Source organism: Crinia signifera, chromosome 19 (assembly GCF_055691185.1).
Source record: "Crinia signifera chromosome 19, ASM5569118v1, whole genome shotgun sequence".
Classification (NCBI taxonomy): domain Eukaryota; kingdom Metazoa; phylum Chordata; class Amphibia; order Anura; family Myobatrachidae; genus Crinia; species Crinia signifera.
In genome coordinates this window covers 132,634,060-132,646,371 of record NC_139226.1, presented here as the reverse complement: position 1 = coordinate 132,646,371, position 12,312 = coordinate 132,634,060, and positions in this window count along the sequence as shown.

Sequence of the window (12,312 nt, the reverse complement as noted above, 5' to 3'; positions counted from 1 at the left end):
GTATTACCCCAACAAACATACTTGGAGTCGGCATGAATATTGGCTGTTTTTCTCTCAGTTCGCAGTACTATTAATGAGACTGCTGCTGCTGAGTGAGACGTCCAATGGGTTCAGCCTCTACTATGCCTTTTCCATCTATTACGGTATAGCCAGTGTACAATTTTCCCTCTCGGTGTTGTGGAAAGAACGGAGAAAAAAAAATGAATTACCTCTTCCAATGGGTTGTTACCACCCTTTGGGGGCATGCTGCAAAAGGTCTGACTCAAACATGTCATGCAATCATATTCGTCTCGGCTCCCACTAAATTCCACCATTCCAGCAACCTCAGCACCAATCCACCCTTTGTGCCTTTGGCGGGCACACCTGGTAAGAGTGTTGCTGGGTTTACAATATTACCCATTTTACATGGTAACATCAATGCAAGTTCCCATTTAGTGAACTTGGCTGATGAATATTTTTCACATGTTTAGGCAGAATTTTAGGAGTGTCCAGACTATATGAGGAGCATAAACAGTTAAAACACACCCCAACACCACATTCTCAGTTTTGTTTACCAGTAGTGCTATGGCAACTACACTGTGTAGACAAGTATGAAGTGCTTAAGTAATAGGGTTTAATTGCACACTGCAGTACGACATTGGTCAGGCTGGCATCACCAGGTTTCTTACGTCACTATATCTGTCGCCCCCTCAGCAGGTCTAATATTCTAAATCACATGGTCTCTTGTGTCAGTTTTACCCATGGCAAAAGGCTGTAGTCAGGCCTGTTTCTCCTTCTTTATTATCCACATCTGTCTGTGAAGACATGGGTATTGTGATTGCACCTATTTATATGTAAATGCGTTTTACAACCCTTTTCATTCTTTGTAGAAGGGGAATGCTTTGTGCATTACTTGGACTGTTTTTCACAAGATGGTGGCTGTGGTTGCCCTGGGTAACATTAGGAGTAATGCTTAAAGTTATTGGGACTTTGTTCAAGATTTACTGAAAAATATCTATATTGTGACTACTCGCTTTACAGGGTACCACATATTCACAATGGTATTTCTCTGCTGGGAGTGCGACAGATTCTTCGAACTATTTATCTATGATTTGTGGGTTTCTGGAACAAAAGAGTAGGGGAAGGAGAAAAAATTGGAAAAAAAAAAAAGAAAAGAGAGAAAAACTCAAAAAGGGTAGAAAATATTAATGACAGTAATGTGTACATTTATTTTCAACAGAAACATTTTTTTTCTTTTATTTTGATGACGCCAGGATTTAGCACTATGGGGGAATTGGCTCTCAACTATTTGGTTCTTACCCTTTTCAACTCCTGTTCTGATTCATAAGCCCTCCCTTTCTTTCTGTTTCCCAGTGTGGTTGTGACTACGGGCTGTGTCTAGGGGTATTTAGCTAAAAGTTCTCTTTTGGGAACCTTGTTATTTCACTGGGTATTTTTCCAGCTCAACCTCAGATTTCGAATGGTGATTCTGTACTTTGGGGCGCTATACTTTCTGTTTTTAACAGGGTTTCTATTGAAGCTATGGTTGCCATTGATCCTGTGTCCTTCCCATCTTTAGTTCAAAGGGAACTCGGTATTTGTGCTGTAGTTTTTAGCTACCTTAGATGGATTTGACTCTATAACAGTGGAATACAACATTAGCCTCTGAGGACTGTCCAGCATATCTTGCACTTCTTGTGTAAGATTTCTAGGAGTGTCCAGAAATACCCCATCAGGGGTGCAATAGATGACACATCCCATTTTACATAGTAAATCTCTACCCAGGAGGTTAGTCGGGCCGCTGCAGCCAACAAAAAAAGTGTTTGGTATGCAGAGGCCCGCTTGTAACATCTGCTGGTTTCGTCAGTGGGTAATGCTGTATTTTTCCTGTTACCCCAATTGCTGCTACTAATTGCTTGACACAACCTAGACCAGGAGGGAATGTTGTTAACGGGTTAGATACAAAAAAAACTTTATATTTAAACTATTCCACTTACCCATATCTGAGGCTCCTCCCTCAGATATTGTCTTATGTTACCTGGATGTGGGGTGTATGTGTGTCCTACTCCCTGTTTGCATATGTGTGTCATGCTTAGGGCAGCGTTGGCTACTAGGTGGGGCTATGGCTATGTGTTGAGACCTACTTGTCTTCCCTCATCGTGTCTCCCAGTTACTTACATGTGTGTTATGTTTTCTATGGTTACTTACCCTGCAATGTCTGGCTATGTGTCCTTTGTTTCCACATTTGAAACATACCATTTGGTTTTGTCTTTCTGTCATACGTTGTTTGTCCAGATCAACAGCAGATTTCTTTAAAGTGCGTACTGACATCTGTCTGAAGTTGGGGTGAATGGTTTTTATGTTGGTTCTCAGATTTTCCCTAGGACCTTGTATCAGCACAGAGACAATCCCTCCCTTAAGATGTATGTTGTCCCTGGGGCTGTGGATACCAGAGTGTTTTGGCAACGCCTGTAAAGCACGGTTGAAATATCCGCTGGTGGACTCACCATCTTTCTGTGTGATGGTGAACCCTAGGGTATTTTCAACTGTCCCTGGGAAATATACACCCAATTGTATATTTATTAGGCGTATATTTTCCTGGTTGCCCTGTTCAGTTAAGATCTTATCGCCCTCCACACCACTGTCTCGAATGAACTTCTGGACATCTATATGTGAAGGGAGGCAAGCTCTCAACATGTATCGCCAATCCTTATTGGTGGGCTCATCTGAATTTCCTCGCTCCCTTACAAATTTCTGACACTTTGCCAGATCTTTGCTGGGATCAGGGAAATTTTTGATGATTGAATGACGTTCCAATCGTGTCCATGTATTGTGTATGTCACTATCCTTTACAGGCATTACCTCATCCTCGTCTCCCCATCCACAAGGAGGTTCCACTGTGTGCAGAGGGTGGATCTGTATCCCCCCTGCACCTTTGGACAACATCCCAGGAACAACTATCTCTGTGCTGTGTTGTGTGTACTTACCTGTGTCTAATACTATGCTGTTGACATCAGCCGTCTCCTCCTCCTGTGCTGGGACCCCAGCAGTGGGTTGCGCCTTTCCCTCAAGCATGTTAAGGGCATGGGAGACGGCCAGTGCCAACAGCTGCTCGTTCTCCTCTCGGGTTTCCTTATAAGGGGGTAAGACAGGGTACAAGTTAGTAACAGATACATTATTACTCATGTCTTTCGTATGAGTCATTAACCCCTTCGGCACATATGGGGGTAAGGGAGTTGATTCTATTGCGGCAACGGTTGCATTTTTATTGTGGCTGATTGTGTCCGGCACTGCCAGACCTTTGATTCCCCATTGTTCCTGTCCTTCCTTCTGCCACAATTTAAGAATATCTATATGCTTCACTCTCTCCTTACGACTGGAGAGTAGGCATATTTCATCTTTTACTGCCGATAAGATTTCTGGATCGAAGCTACCAACACTGGGAAATTCTAACTTGCTGCCTTGTGTCATTTTTTTCCATTTATTTTGGTAAACAACTGCGAGTTCACCGTGCTTCCTGCACATAATAAAAGCAGCCGATCCTTTTGGCTGGCTTGCTTCCTCCCTATCCTGCACGTTATCACAGCGTGACCCGTTATTACCCATAGTTACAGGAATAAACGTTCACAGCTTAATAGATAATCGGTGGGTTATTTAAGTTGAGAGCTCCCCAACCACTCACTTCTCCACACAGCGACACTTCAACGCAATCAAGCGAAGAGCCCACAATGCGAGGTAACGTACTCAATCACCAAGTCTTTCAACTAGCAGCGAACTTCTAGCCAACTTGCTTGATGCGGCACAATTTTTCCAGGGTATAACAAACTTGCTTTCCTATACCCCCAAAAATCGGATTTCTAAAGTAGCTAATCGGAAACAAGTGCGTTCCGATATATCTTCTTGTACCCTCCTAGCGGAATCAATTCCACTGAAGGGGCAGTTCCTATGGGCACGTCGTCACGTGAACCCGGTCCTAACTGGACTGTCCTACACTGGACTACACTGCGCTGAGTCGTGCCGTCACACACCCGTTCGCCTCAGTTATTTTTCACACTGGGCGCTAGTTACACCTTGGTCTTATGCGTATTTTTGAAATATTTCTGTACAGAAAATTTTCCCAGGCTGGTAGCTTGTCACTAGATACTTATGCAGGTATAAATCCCTTATAATAAACTATAGGAATCTATTAAAATAATGCTTGAGTTGCTTGCTTATGAAAAATGAACAAAAAGAAAAACTTATTTTCTTTTATTAATCACCGCCTTATTCGCAGTATATTACTATGCTGTTTAAATAAAGCTGATGGTTTAATACTGTTCACCTTTGAGTTCCTATGTGTGCTGCATGTGCAGTACCAATGAACAGCCACGTGTGTACGTGCGTTGTTCACAGGCCGCCGATGAATCGGCCACCCACGTGTTCTATAGTGTATTTGCAAGGTTGCGCTCGGGTTTCGCTATACGCAGTAATTGCGCCTAAATGTGGAATAAATCCCTTAACTCTGTCCGAGAGTTACGTATCAAGATGCGAAATAAATCCCGTACTTAATCCGTAAACCACGTACAAAGATGCGAAACTTTCCCGATGTGGGCACGTGCGCGCGCACCTTGCGTAATATACAATAGACGCTTTACGTTACTGCAAAAGGCCCAGGACTTGTCGCCACGTGGCGTGGTCCCTGTTTTTGCGGTAACTAACAATAAACAATTATAGTTTTGCACAGAGGGGATCCTCTATGTACTATAATAAACACAGATTCCACGTGTGCGAACCTTATCGCACGTGGTACATATACTGTAATAAACAAGCAGCCCAAGACACTATACCCCGTTAAACTACTTGTGGCAGGCAGAAGTACAGTTTACTAAACACTTAGGTATGATATGCTTTAAAACATGTGGCTTTCACTTATTGTACTCCGGGTTCAGCGCTAGCACTTCCCGAACCCCGCACTGCCGTGGACTCGGCCTATCCAGCAATGGAAACAAATAAATACTTCCACCCTTTTGCTGGTATAGGTCGAGTCGCACGCCTGGTACTGAGTTCTGGACTGTGGAGCGGACGGACGAGCCCTCAATTGTTAATGACGATTTGATTATGACCAGAGAGACAATGAGTGAAAAGTGCAGGTTACGTAATGTGTCCGTAACCTGCTTACCCTTTATACCTAACTACGTGCGAACAAAACGTAGCGCAGCGTAGCGTACCTTTTATTGTGTATTTTGCACCAAGAACCAATACCTTAATACGAGATCCTTTCGCAGTACTTTGTCTCTAATCTGCGAAATATACCTTAAAGGACAGAGTCCGCAATGTACCTTATCGCTACTATGCGAATAAACAGACACGACCACTGAATAGGAATAAGGAGATTAGAACTCCATAAAAAGGTTTGTATTTAAGTCCCTAACGGACAAAAAGGGGGTTACAGAAATAAGAATAAACAGGTGTAACAGGTAATACAATATACTAACAATGAATACTAAACAGACTCTACTAAGGGGAAAGAATACAGTTACAAGACACAATCAGCCAACAATACTTATAAGAATAAATACCGTGAAAATGCAACCGTTTACCGTGGTCATCTAGTAAGCGAAGCGCAGTCCGGTCAGAGCTCACTATCGTTCAGGAATGAACTATAGTCCGGTAGGAAGGTCCAGGGAAAGTAGATGTGCCGAAGAGAGCGAGCCTGCTCCGGGTCGCCTATCTTATAGGGTCAGAAGGGGGAGGTCAAGGGCCATTCTCATTGGTCAGAGATCATATGTCCGGTCCACTGTGATTGGAGGTTAGACGCTGTACCTGGTCTGACCAGGTGCAGGGGAGTGAACTTTAAGAGTCCTTTGTTTGGTGGTTTCGGCGTCAGCAAGGATAAGAACCGGTTTGAGCTAGTTTCCTTTGTTAACTACTTACAACAGAAACTGTCTCTGGAATATGGATTATGTCCATAACTATCGGGCAATGTACATTGCGACATATTCGCAATGACCGGAATACTTCGCATAATGAACTGAGCGGAACGGTACTAAACACGATATAGACAGGTGTGTGCAGGGCTAACTAAGCTATGTGTGGCGTTCTAAACCTTTTAACTATATTTCATTTCGTGTAAGTGTGTTATTATGAATTTATGTGTGATAGTATGTCTACTCTTCTGGTCCACATTGTCACACATACTCGGGTATGGAAACTTTATTTGCGCAACTCTGCGAACCAAAATGGTGGCCATACTATCACAAAATGGCGTGTGTGTACCTAGACTTCCACACTACCTGCCTTTAAGTCCCCTGAAATAGTGACACCTAGATCCCTCTCTTCCTCAGTAGTTTCCATTATAGTGCCATTTATACTATATTTAGTCTTTGGATTTCTGAGACCCAAGTGCATGATTTTGCATTTTTTGGCATTAAACTGTAGTTGCCATTCTCTTGACCATTTCTCTAATCTGCCTAGATCCTCAATCATTTGTTTTACCCCTCCTGGTATGTCTACCCTGTTGCATACCTTTGTGTCATCTGCAAAAAGGCACATTTTACCCTCAATTCCATTTGCAATATCACCAATAAAGATATTAAAAAGCACTGGTCCAAGTACAGATCCCTGGGGTACTCCACTTGTAACCTTTCCCTCCTTTGACTGTACTCCCTTTACTACAACTCTCTGTTTTCTGTCCTGCAACCACGCTCTTATCCATTCAACTATCTTAGAATCCAATCCCAAGCTTTCAAATTTATTTAACAGTCAGCGATGTCGGCATTGGGACATGTGAGCGTGTGAGACGCTTGCGTGTACCCTTCCGTTGCTGGCCATGCCCCCCGCCAGCCTTCCCCAGCGCCCACCAGCACTCTGTATATGTCACACTGGCGGGTGGGCTGGCTGAGGCTGGCTCCATCTGTACATCTGCCCCAAGGTCAGGTTTAGGGTCAGGGTTAGACACTATGGTGAGAGTTGGGGGTCTCACCCCCCCCACCCCCCTACAGTGCTTAACCCTGATCATAACGCTAAAACCTTACTCTAACCCAAGAACATACAGTATCGTGGGGATCCATTGGAATTCTTCTGACCATAGGGATGCCACTGTCGGCATTCAGACCACCAGGGTCCTAGCGCCAGGATATTAGCTACATCCCATTGTGAAGGGTTTGGGTTGTGATCCATGAACACTGTAACTTCTAGTCCTGAGACAGAGAATTATTGCAGCTACAGTCTGTTATGTCCTGAGGGTATATGGTCACTAGGTCGACAAGAGGAATGAGACATGCATTGTGTCTACCACTGAAGGTCAACATGTCTAAATGTCGAGATGGGGTTAGGTCAACAGGGTCATTAGGTCGACACATGCACTACTGTAGGTCAACATGGGCTAGGTTGACAGTCAAAAGGTCGACATGGGGTTTTTCACCTTTTTTGAGCCGACATGCGCCGACAGGCGGTACTTCATGCCCCAACATCCACTAGGGCGAGGTGGGAGAATAAAATAGTGCGCAAGGCACCTTGCCCGACGCATCGCAAATGCAGCGACCCATGTGCGGGGACACGGAGCACTTTTAAGTGTACATGTATACTATGTGGACATTTTGGATAAAAAAGTGAAAAACCTGATGTCGACTCTTTGGCTGTCGACCTTGCCCATGTCGACCTAACCCCATGTCGACCTTCAGACATGTCAACCTTGATGCATGTCGACCTTCTCGTCGACCCTATGACCATACCCGTACAGAGAGATACTTTACAAATCTACATATAGTATATGGAACCTTAACAAGCATTGTGAGAAATACACACTTATAAAGTACTACAAAAGGTGAATGGATGGAGGTTGAGAATAAAGAGTTGTATGGATAAATACATTTATAATGTGCTTGTTGTACCTAGACTGAATTATTTGTTATGTTTGGCAATTAATATATACATTAATAATACAGTACATGAATCTGCTATAAATCTGGACGCATGTGGGCTGAGAAAACAAGCTCAGTACCGCAGTCACTGTGAGGAGCGCTGCGCTATCCGTTTTCTTCATGAATTTTCATTAGCCATTGTCATAAATTGTTAATAATATCATTTATCAATTGATTGTGGAAGGGAAAAAAGTACAGCGGATAAGCAAAACGAAAATCTTGCTTGTCCGTTCTCTATATAGTGAGCTGCTCACAAAACACACATAAAGTAATGCACCTTTTTAATATTCATAATAATTTATATGGTGCCACCAGTGGTGCAAGAAAGGGGGTACAGAGTGGTATGGCATACCTTTAAGAAATATGTTGCCGGTGGGCTGTACCACCCCGCATCCTCTAATGCTCTTCTCCCACCCCTCCGGAGGCTGTCGCCCCTGAGAGGTGAAGGAGTGCACAGAGCAGCACCACAGGCTCCCCCCACTCCTCCAGCACCTCCAGCGATGCCACTAAGAGACCAGAAGAGTGGAGCGCGGTGGCTCTCGGCCATTTCAAATACGGAAGCCGCTGTGATTGGCTGCCTGGCCACAAGCTCTGATTGGCTCATGAATCGGCGCCATATTTGAAATGGACGAGAGCCGCTGGAGGGGTGAGGGAAACCTGTGGCGCTGCGCTGTCTGGGGTCGAGGGTTACTGCCAGTGTGACCTGCGCATGACAGTGCTGCTGTGTAGGGAGAGGGGCATGAGCAATGAGCATGTAATACTCCTTGGGCAACAAGCATGTAAACCCTTCCCATCCCCTGGGCAATGAGCGTGTAATCAGCCTATGGCAACAAGCATGTAATCCTCCCATGGCAACAAGCATGAAACCCCCTGTGCCAACAAGCACAAAACTGGCAACTAGCATGTAGGTAAGCAGCACTTATGTGACATAATATGCAGTAGGCATTACAATGCGTGACATAATATGCAGTAGGCATTATGGAATGTGGTATAATAATTAATAGGCATTACGGTGTGGGACATAATGTGTAACGGGCATTATGTGTAGGAAACGCGGTACACTTAGACGGAGTCCATACCGACCTATGTCGACATAGACAGTGACACAAAAAAAAACATGACAAATCCATGTCGACCTTTTTCATGTTGACCTTTTGACCGTCGACCTATAGTTGTCGACCTCATGACTGTAGACCTAGACGTTGTAGATCTAAAGCATCATAACTTTCAGAGAGGGCATAAGGGTTTTATCACAGCAGTCAGGTCTGAATAACCCCCTAATACACTGGACATAAGGGTTTTATCACAGCAGTCAGGTCTGAATAACCCCCTAATACACTGGACATAAGGGTTTTATCACAGCAGTTAGGTCTGAATAACCCCCTAATGCACTGGAAATAAGGGATTTATCACAGCAGTCGGGTCTGAATAACCCCCTAATACACTGGAAATAAGGGTTTTATCACAGCAGTCAGGTCTGAATTACCCCCTAATACACTGGAAATAAGGTTACTGTATAGTCCTGAAAGCCAGAGTGAATATTGGGACTGATTCATTAAAGCAAAGCACAAGTGATTTTGTGTCTGGTAAACCGTGATGCTATCCAAGAGGAGAAAATACATTATATTGTTCCTTTGCAGGATAAACAGTGGCTGCTTTTGCATGTAGCCAACACATGTGACTCAGTTGGGTGGGGCCGGGGGGCTGTTTTGGGACATTGATGACGTTTGGGGACGGATGCTTTGTGCTCCTTACCTTTAGCCCAAATCTGAGCGTGGATTGAGAAGATGACAGCCCCTCCTTTCAGGAATCACTGCTGGCCACTCAGTAAGTAACCTGTGCTCCTCCTCTGCATTTCCTCTCTACACCTCTGCCCTGCTGTCTGTACTTCACAATATAGCTCTGTATACTGTCCCCAGTAGTGTACATGCCCCTCCTATCCCCATCAGCAGTGTGTATGCCCCTCCTATCCCCATCAGCAGTGTGTATGCCTCTCTTACCCCCATCAGTAGTGTGTATGCCCCTCTTACCCCCATCAGTAGTGTGTATGCCCCTCTTACCCCCATCAGTAGTGTGTATGCCCCTCTTACCCCCATCAGTAGTGTTTATGCCCCTCCTATCCCCATCAGCAGTGTGTATGCCCCTCTTACCCCCATCAGTAGTGTGTATGCCCCTCCTATCCCCATCAGCAATGTGTATGCCCCTCTTACCCCCATCAGTAGTGTGTATGTCCTCTTACCCCATCAGTAGTGTGTATGCCCCTCTTACCCCCATCAGTAGTGTGTATGCCCCTCTTACCCCCATCAGTAGTGTTTATGCCCCTTCTACCCCCATCAGTAGTGTGTATGCCCCTCCTATCCCCATCAGCAGTGTGTATGCCCCTCTTACCCCCATCAGTAGTGTGTATGCCCCTCTTACCCCCATCAGTAGTGTGTATGCCCTCTTACCCCATCAGAAGTGTGTATGCCCCTCTTACCCCCATCAGCAGTGTGTATGCCCCTCTTACCCCCCTCAGTTGTGTGTATGCCCCTCTTACCCCCATCACTAGTGTGTATGTCTCGATGTGCCCATTATATCTCCATATGTCCCTCCCCCCCCCCCAGCATTATGCATGTCTCTATGTCCTCCTATCCCCACCAGCAATGTGTATATCACCATGTCCACCATGTGCTCAGTATGTCTCCATGCCCCTGCCCACGCCACCAGGGTATATGTCTCTCATCCCCAATTCCACCACCATCATTTTTTATGTCTTGTGTCCCCAATTCCACCACCACCACCACCAGTGTGTATGTCTTTATCACGGGCACATGTATTAAGCCTAGGGTAGAGATACATTGGAGATAAAGTAGAGATAAAGCAGATGGTGATAACGCACCAGCGAATCAGCTATGTTTGAAAAATGGCAGTTAGGTGCTGACGGGTTGGTCACCAAGCTTAATACCTCTGCCACTATGTTCCCAGTTCCCCCACCAGCGGTGTGTATGTCTCCACATTCCCCTCCCCCTCAGTCACCTGTGCACATTTTTCACACTCAGGAGCGCTGTAACCCTTAATGAGTGGTACCATCCGCGGGCACCAGGAGGGGCATTTTCAGAAAGCAGCAGCACAGAAGCATGAGGGGAAAGGAGGGGAGCACTGAGGACAGATTTAATGGTATGTGTTTGTGGATTGGGGGGACAGGGGAAAACTCATGAAGTACACACCCATTGCCTCCCTCTAACAACCCTCTGTCTCCTTCTTTCATCCCCCAATACCCACTGCCTTGCTACTGTAATTATTTTTATTGTCTAATGGGGTCCCATAGCAAAAAAGTTTGAGGACCCCTGCTGTCACCTATTGTGGATAGATATTTTTTCTTTGAATGTGACAGTAAGGGAAATATGGAATTGTTTCCAAAATCTGGATTTTTATTTTGTAAATGTGTTTTTCCTGAACTTTATAAAAAATAATAATAATAATAATAATAATAATGCCAATATGACAAAAATAAGCTCACTTATCACCCATCTTATTACTGATATGGATATTGTGGTGTCTTTCTGCTCCAGCACTAGTCACAAGCAGTCTGTGCTCTTTAAAATAGCCTGTTCTACTATGATTAATAGTTCAGCTTTATCCCTTTACCGAGAGGAAACAGATGTTGCTGAACAAATCTTCTTGGCTGCTGTTTATTAAAATTAATTTAAATCCTCCAAAGCACATGAATATTTAATATGCAGACATTTCCTGGCTTTTATTTTAGACAAATGATTTAAAGACTCTACCGTAAATTACAATATTAACTGGCTATGCACCAAATTCATATATTTAGAATTCAGCTGACTAAAACCTGAATCTGAACCTTAATTGATATATCACATTCATTCAGGAGTTTAATGATGACATTTTGGGCCTTATGTAGAGGTACAAGTAAATCACACAGGACCAGGGCTTAAAGTGGTCCCGGAGAGGTGGTGGGACTTCTTTTCCCTAACACCGCCCCCCCCCCCCCCCCCCTCATTAGGCAGAGCCTAGACCAGCGCCAGGGAATTTGTGACCTACTGTACCTCCCATAAAGGGACAACGGTCCCACAAGGAAGAGGTGTGGTCACACAATAGTAACTCCCATTAAAATGGCAACATACAGTAGCACAATCATATTCACATTACACCGCATGTAGTGCCCTTGATTCATATTATATCACACAGTAGTGCCCCTTATACACAGAATGTTTACTGCTGTGCTGCTTATACATATCTGTCTGTCACTACAGCAGCTCTCTGTCCGTGTCCCTCAGCAGCTCCATGTCCTGTGTCCCTCCAGCAGCTTCCCCACCTCTTAGTCCCTCCAGACCCCCCTCACCTGTCTTCAGCAAGCACAGAGCCTGTTCCTCTTAGTGGCTCTTCTTCTCTTCAGCCGCGGTGATAGCATGATATCACATACGCTGTG